Source organism: Pempheris klunzingeri, chromosome 19, assembly GCF_042242105.1.
Source record: "Pempheris klunzingeri isolate RE-2024b chromosome 19, fPemKlu1.hap1, whole genome shotgun sequence".
NCBI classification, from domain to species: Eukaryota; Metazoa; Chordata; class Actinopteri; order Acropomatiformes; family Pempheridae; genus Pempheris; species Pempheris klunzingeri.
This window is the reverse complement of record NC_092030.1, coordinates 18,169,198-18,178,276: the sequence shown is the minus strand read 5'-3', so window position 1 is coordinate 18,178,276 and position 9,079 is coordinate 18,169,198.

Sequence of the window (9,079 nt, the reverse complement as noted above, 5' to 3'; positions counted from 1 at the left end):
GGCATTATAATCTAGTGTTTGGAAAAGTTACCGCTACTGTCACATTGGCAATTATGGGTAGCATTTGCAAAGGCTGCAGTACATTTCAACCAGCAGTTTTGAAGTATTTTGACAGCAAAAGACTTCCAACAGGCACAGTAAGTCCGACAGTTGGGGATTTTGGATTTGGACTTTTTATGAGAATTATTTTCCACAGTTTTGGCCAAAGTCCTGTTGGTTTCCCTAATATTTTACACACCACGTTTTGCTGAAGAGATCTAAAAAATTTATATGGAAGTGAGCACATGCAAACAGCATGTTGGTTATAGTCCCTCATCGCAAAGAAAATCTGACATACAGCCTCTGGCAATCACCGGACATAAAATTTGCAATTTATCCACAACTTGTGCCAGTGGAAAATGATAAAAAAAAAAAAAGAATGGCTTCAGTCGAAAAGGAAGGGAGACGTGGTTCGTATCCTTTATTTCAGGATGAATTTCACGGTTTCAAAGCTCACGGTTATCGTTCCTGGACTGTGGGTAACGTCACACCTGTTGATTTGGCTGGGGAAGTTAAGTTTGTGAGGTGCACTCAAAATATAATACATTCCTTCACAGACACATACACAGCCATGATCCAAGTCAGAAACACAGGGATCTGCCTGATCAGGTTTTTCTAGTCACGTATTTGTTTGGCAGGCAGACATTTGGGCAGTGGATGGGCAGGATGGAGGGTTTGGGCTCCAGCCAGCATTTTCTCTTCTGCAGGAAACATCACAGCCAGCTAAGAGCAGGAAACCAGCAGACTTTGTCTAATTCTCACATTATTATTAGGCACAGGCTGCAACCTACTTTCAGGTTTTGAGAACAGGCTGTTTTTTGTATCCCCCCTCTGTCTCACACAAATACATCTTGTGTCCTCTTCCTTACAACTTTGGCTCGTGGCAGTCTCATTTGGAGAAGTATGTGACCTCATTCCTGACCTGCCCTGGTTAGTTTGATGCAGCTTCACTTCCTGTCAAACTTTTAGTTATGTTCAACACTCTTTCATCTCTTTGGGAATCACAAGTGCTCTGCATCTTTAAGCTCAAAATGGGAAATGTAAACATTCAGAAAAAAATTTTAAAAATCATGAATTAACATTTATTTGAAAAGACAGTCACCTAGATAGATAGATAGAAATACTTTATTGATCCCCAGGGGGAAATTCTGGTGTTACAGTAGCAGCATAGAAAGTTAAAGTGACCACCACCATGAATACAGACAAACAAGCAAAAAAATGTTGTAAGTACCAGATCAACAATAAGAATTAGCAAGGTAAATGAATACAAAATGCAATATACACTATAAAATGTACCAAATGCAATATGCAGAGTAAAAAATGTGGGGAAAAAAATGTGTTAAGACTCAACAGTGTTACAACACCAGTGGATCACAAGCTAATGTGTTAAACATTTCTGTGAGGAGGTGATGTGACAAAATGCTGTGATTGTAGACAGGTTCATACTGGGAATTTTTTTAACAGTGCCATCAAAATCTGATTCCAGGAAAGCTACACCACAATTCATGAAAAGATTTATTTTTCCTGTGCACACAGATCTTGTACAAGTCTGCTATTCTCAGTGGCCAGAAATGATTTCCCTCCAGAGGTCCTAGAAAGGATTTCCCTCGTTTTGAACTAATTCTGTGAGGAAACCTAAACTGGGTTAACAGACAAGAGCCGCTCTGAGTCACACCAGAGTATATCAGGAGTTCATGCCAGTCAGGTTGAAATACGACCCGTGTATCATCTGATACCGCTGACTTTACAGGCCTGCAGTTGTGGATCACAAGACTAACACCTTATACAAAGCTCAAGCGAAAAACAATCCCTGTTCAGCACAGTTTTTGCCCTGATCATAATGTTGGACCAACAGTAAATCATTGTAATACAGTTGCAACACAGCATTAACAGAATTCTGGAAGCAACAGGTTGTATATTTGTTGTAGGGTTCCCTCACTTTGTTTATGTTCTCAGTCTCACCACGAGAACATTAAAGTTTAAGCTTATGTATTATTTGTTGTTTTGTTCTCACTGTTTCCATTTACAAGCTGGTAGCTTGGCCTGAGTGACAGATAAACCCTTACAGGTGAAAGGCAAGGTTTACAATAAATTATTCATGATTTATCTGTAGAATGGGAGCATTAAGAATTGATTACTTTTGCAGACGACTGAAGTAAATGCAAGAAAAACGGAAAAACTGACCCAAGAATTGACCTTAGAATGAATCTGTGTCTCTGTCTTTTGCTCTCCCACATTAGTTTGATCAATAACACTGACAAACACAAACATCGGGGGTCATCCATCAGCTTCGTCACAGCTCACAAATAGAAAGGAGGACATCAAATATTAACGCCCACAACTCATCCTTGCACAGAACAGAACTCTGACACATACAGTGCAGTGAATTATTGAAACTCTTCAGCAACTATACGTTTAAAACCACTGATGCACGCCCTGGGAGGTGGATGGCCAGGTAGGGTAATCGGAGTTGCAGTCTCATGCTGCATTCACTTCCACTTGAATTCAGCATTAAGTACAGTACAATGGTTAGAATACTAACTGCAGCTTCTCACCAAAAACCAAAGCCAAAAATAAACGCACCACAAAGAAAGTATGGTACGTCAAGGTTGAACCAGAAACCAGCTGAAATTTTCAACTGACAGCACTGGGCTATAAGGCGATTTTACCTTAGTGGCCACCATCAGTATTGCAAGTCACAACTCCTTCTGGTCTTCCCCATACACATGCATTACAAAGAAATGGCTCCAAAATGAAGAACATAACCACTCCAACATGGCCAATAATTAAAGTCTCAGGAGCCATACCAGTAAATTGTGTTTATGTCATTCATGTGTGTGAGGAGCCAGACGCTACACTGCTCATGCTCTATGGGCCCAAAAACACAGTCAGAGGAAGTCTTAGGACTTTTTTGTCAATGGTTTTGGAGCATGGTATGCAACTGACCGTAACAGCCTTGCCACTTCAGCCAGAAATCTGAAGTGGATGAAAAAATCATAATCAAACCTATTCATTGTAAGCATCCACAGTTTACAATTAAACCTTTTGGTTTACCAGTTGGATTGGATGGACCAGCATTTTAGCTGCACTTATTCCTACTTTAACCGCCAAACAAAGCAGTTTAATAAATCAGGCTAAACAATATTGGCTTTTTAAAACATGTCTGGTCACCTAAATGCTCTCGTTTACCTCATCTGACTTCTTTAAAATAAAAAAAGCCCTGCATTGCTGTGGAGATTGTATAAAAACCAGCCTGGTAGGATTTCACACAAATCTTCTTGTTCATATGCGAGAGGATGATTTAACAGAGATAATGAAGAACAATGGTCTTTACTGGTGTATCTGCATAACAAGCCTTGACCACATTTCACCCCGTTACACCCACAGAGACCAAAAGAGAAAGAAGACACAGGCAGTCTAAAAACACAAGAATGTACACTTCACACCTTAAATGATGCTCATCTACCTCCTTCCAGGCTTTTGTAGATTGCAAAAGCAACTGCAGCATACCATCCCCTTGTGTTGATCCCTCCAGTCCCCCAAATGGGCACCCGGCAGGGAGCTAACAAGTAAATGACAGTCTGACCCAGCGGGTGACACCAGCAGTAACAAAGCCAAAAGGGAAGGAGGAGGGGTATGTTAGTGAGAGAGAGGTGAGAGAACTCTGAGGTTTGAGCTCAGTGAACAAAACACTCAACCTTTTCCAATTATGATGCAGCAGGTGCCAGAGGCTCTCATTTCTAAAGTTGGTTGTCTCAACAAAGCATGAAGTCAGCAGTTTTGTCACTTCTGCAATCATTAGTGCATCATGTGAAAAATTTTAAAATGATATTCCATCACCTTTGGCAACAGCACACACCAAGCACCAAGAGAAATCAACACACATGTTAATTTTCATGAATGAGGCATATGGTTGGGGATGGGGGGGGGGTGGATTGTGTTTCCTCAGTCTAGGCCAATCAAAGGTGTCATGGCAGAGTGTGTGTTCAGCATCAAACAGTGTGTCTGTTCTGTGAGAGATTATTCAGGGGGAGGTGGGGTATGTTTGGGTGTCTTCAGAGGACGGCCCCGCAGGACCTTTCCAAAAACATATGCGAGTGATTATGACAGATGGGGCCCTAGATAGGGGCTGGGGGAGGGTGATGTAGGACTGTAATGTCAGGTTTTGGAGGGGCTACTTCAAATGTTACTCTTCGTGTTTTTAAACTGATGTATTGGTGTGACTAATTCAGCTCTGGGAGTCTGTTTTGCTGACAATACATCAGCTCTTACAGTCTCTCCCCCTCTCTCTAGCCACCCACATGCAATCCTTTTCTTTCTGACTCAGTGCTTTATGGTCTTATACATTTGGGCATGTATACAAGAGACTGGGAGTAATGTTTTTCCAATGATAGAACTGCATGCAGCCATAATCCCACTTAAAGCCACTCACAGAACTGGCTCATTACTATGTGATGTGCATAGTATTATCCAATCTTTAAAGTAGTCACAATGTCTATTAAACGTGTTATGTGCTACACCAACCATATAACTGTATGAACTCATGCTTCCTCCTCCTTTTGCCATCAGATAAACGGACAAATGCTGCATTATAGTGTTATATTTAGGTATATTTTCAAACCTTTCAAAATAATGCCATTTAATAGTTGTTGCTCTTATTGCTCCTCTGCCATCGAGGCATTGCAATCCATCCAATATGTCTTTCATGACTGATGATTGAGTTGTACTATTTATTTTACATCCCTGTTTAACTGTGAGCAGGAATTAGTGATACTTTTTAGACCAAACAAGGCCAATAAACAACAAATGACAATAAGCTGCTCTGCCCAGAGTGCTGCAGTGAGTCATTTTATCCCATTATTTCTCCACAGCAGAGGACTACCAGTAATGAGCAAACAAGGCATTATGTTAGTGAGTCTTTTTCTCAAAGACTTGAGACCCTGGCACAACTGAATGATGCAAAACCAACAGACAACCAACGGTACTTATTGTTATTCACCATAAAGTTTTATTTCTGGGAAACTGCAGCAGTTTCTCTCTGTTCAAATGTGGTGAAAATGGTTTCACAGCTTGGGGAAATGCAGTGGAAATCTCATTACAGTGTACACATGCTGGAAAAAATGTTAGCTCCGGGGCAAATTAAACGCCTTCTCCTGAATCACAATAGCCTTGTTAGGATTTTAGCATGGAAATGTAGCACGGGGCTGGTGGGAGGGGCATAGACTGGTTAACAGTTCCGCCACTACCTGTCGGCTGTAACAAGCAGGGTTAAACTGTAACCTGTGGTGTGGTGTGACCCTCTCAGCAGCAGCTACATGAGCTGATTTGCATGAGATGTGACTGCAGGAATTTTCGTCTTTGGACAGGGCAGTAGCCTGTGAGCACAGTGGCAGGTGTGCGTGTGCATATGTATAAGCACTGCTAAACGGATGAACACCTATTGGTATTTGGGTCATTAAACACTCAAGTTTCATGTGCCAACATTCCTGTGATACCCCGTGTTCAGACAAATAAAAGAAATGTGATGCCTTTTCAAATGTTTCACCAAACAGACCAGCGGTTGTGTTCGAAAAAATGGTGATGGTCTGGTGGAGGCACTACTTGCGAAGCCTCTAAATACAATCCGAGAGCTTGAACAATAACAGTGACGCCCTCTACTATAATCAATCAATACATGAGCAAACCGCAGCAACAAAAAATACCACAGAATTAAATCAACACCTCCCTGACACACTCAAAAATAGATGAACAAAAAGAAGAAAAACATTGGTCTAATACTTTAAATGAACAGTTACTGTTTCTTAAAGCTATCCATCTACAATTTGTGCATGAATGATTTGCAGCACTGTCAGTTGGTTTTAAGTCTATCTGCTGGTTTAGTTGTCTAATTGCTATGTGTCTTGTATACTGCTGCTGACAAAGTTGTTGTCATACAAAAACTATTGAAAACACATAAATGTGCCACACTGTTGCACTGGGTGACATATTACTTCATTATGATGAACCATTTACTCCTGTCTAAGTAAAATTTGCCAAAAACTGCTGCTTTGGGAAATTACTGAGCCCTTTTTAATAATGAAAGAACATTTTGTGACCTATTCTTAAAGTTTTTCATGTTCAGTAGGAATAATTGGGCTAATCCTGATCAACCAAGTTTAGGCTACACTAGCACTATGTGTATTTGTGACAAAAATATTTTAAATTACCATTATTTTCATAAGGGGTTTACATTATTTTTCTCTCCTAAGTGTTAAATTGTCACATTTTGGGGTGAAGTTGTTTGTATCATTAATCATTGTATTGTTTTTAAGAGGTCATTTGTAGTGTATATTTTGTATTTATGTCTGTATACTGTATGTCTCTAGGTCCCTGGAGCGAAACAGAAAAACACCTAGTGGTTTCTAGGTCAATTAACATTCCAGTGTCATTTCACAGAGAGTGATTGAGAGTCCCAGGGGCATTCTGGGATAACAGATGCTCACAGCACACAGCCATATCGTATCAGACTAGCGTCACAACCTGAAGATAAAACCCACAAGAATGTCAGCCTTCAGGCTTTGGCTTCAGGACATTTAATGACCCTGAAAAAAAGTTCAATTCTCTTTATGGTCAGATATGGAGTGAGGAAAAAACACAGTACATGGTTTGCCTCAGGGGACAGAAATGCAAGAATTGAACAGTGACCTTGAGTGATCTCCAAGGTAGTGAACCTACTCCATCACTAATGGACCAATGCCAGGCCAGAGCCATCCGTGCTGGAATGAGGGCCAAAGTGGCCTCATTTGGACTGGACTAGAGCCAATGAGGTGACTCTGTCAGCAGGTCAGCATTACTTAGAGCTGGCTAATGGACATGGAGAGGAGAGGAGAGGAGAGGAGAGGAGAGGAGAGGAGAGGAGAGGAGAGGAGAGGAGAGGAGAGGATCTTTTGTGAGAAAAATGAATATTAGATATACAAAGAGAAAAATAATCTACACAAGGAAAATCACCACTGACTGACCAAAACTGCTACAAAAGGTTTTATGAGAATATGTATTTTGGGATTCAACAACTAATCAATTTATGGATTAATCTCTCACTTATTTTTTGTTTAATCAATTTGACAGAAATGTCCATTGAAATAGTAGTTTGACTCGTATACATTCACTTTAGAAATCATAACTCAAGGCCCACCTACAGTAGTAGAGTAGTAGAGCTATCAGAAAACAGTGGAAAATGCGCGTCATTTTTTTCAAAGGTCTTTTAATTGCCAGTTTTGTCTGACAGTCCTACACCCAAAGGTATTCATCATAAAATGTTAGAAACCAGAAAAAAAGCAAATCTTTCATATTCAACTTTTAAGTATGTTTGGCAGTTTTGCTTTATAAATGTGATTATTCAATCATCAAAATTGATCAATGGAGCAGAGTGAAGTTTACGTCTCATCTTTGTGACTGAGTTACATTGGAGGTAATGTAAGCGGCAGGTTTAGACAAGGAAGAAGAATGCATGGAATAAAACAAGAGGATATCTCTGGTTCTGCTGATACTCTAAAAAGCAAAAAACAGTCCATCACGACTCTGACAATGTTATAGGAGTGCAAGAAATCAGTGCTCTAAAAAGTTAGGAGATGCAAATTTTGTTGTTGTCTCACATGGCACATAGTACATTTCAGTAGGACAATTCCAGATGGTGGGCACATTGTGAGTTAAAGTCAAGAGTTTGCAGTTTGTGGGAGAGGGTGGTGTGCTGTGTTTTGGGAAGAAAAACTGTTCCAGCTGATTAGTCATGAGGGAGGAGTGGGGTTGTGTGTGCTCCCAGCATGTGATCTGATAGATGGAGAACTTCTGCTGCTGCTGCTGCTGCTGCTCTCCTACAAAAGTCAAGAAGAGTTGAAAGTTGAAAAGAGGGTCAGTGTCTCTTGGGATGTAAATGCTGAAAGAAACAGAAACAGAGAGACAAAGACAGATAAAGTAAAGACTGATAGTGAAGGAAAGATGATTGCTCATTTTCTTTAATCCATTTTTTTTTTGCAATTGAAATGCCACACAGAAAAAAAGAGGTGTGCTACGAGGTAATATACAAAACAAACCACAAACTGTCAGTGAGATGATATGCAAATGATGTAACTCCAAGGTACAGGTTTGCATATGGACAAGTCCTTGACAATATTTTGGAAGAGAATTGTACTTATTTGAGCTAAGTCATATCACATACTTCCAATACTTTCATACTGCCCTCCCAGTCAAGATGACACACTACGTGTGTGTGTGTGTGTGTATGTGTGTGTAGCGAGTGAGCGAGCTAGCGGCAGAGATTGATGGTGAATGTAAGCGGAGCAGAGGGAAAGGTTAGCAGTGAAGTTGTTAAATCTGGTAGTAAACCCACAGTGTAACCTACACTGTCTATAGTTTGGCAGTGGATATAGGCCGTAGCCTCTGAAGACCACAGTTAAGTTCCCGTGTGTTGTCTCACAGCTGCTGGGCAAGTGAGGAGGTTAGACCCCGAAGTGAGAATCGACTTTGGCCCTTGAGGAAAACAAAATCTCCCCTTTGATCCTGACCACGTTCTGGGAGCTGGGCAGGAATGGTCAACACAAAGGTTTTTGTCTTCCAGGACGATTTTAACAAAGTCTCATTCACTTATAGGTTTGATCAGCGTTTTCACCTAAATGTGTTGTGTTTTTTTTTTTACTTCATAGGCATATGTTTTAAATGTGCAAAGAGGTTTGAGTAGGAGCACAATCTTGTTGAAATACATATGAGCTATTAAAGTCCACAGGTTTATGAATTAATTAAAATGAATGAATTTGTCATTGATGTGAATAAGCATGCAAATTTTAATAGGCTGCTTCCACAAGCAAAAAAACCCAAAAGAGAGCAGAAGAGTAAATCCTGCCCACGTGTGTGTTCGCTCAGCAGAGATAACATTAAATGAGAAAAGTTAATCACCAGAGGAAGCCTCATTACATTATATCCAATTAAATTTTCACTTATTACCTGACGCCATTTTATGTTTTCTTTACACAAAGATATTCTCATCATAAGTTGATGCAGCAAAGGC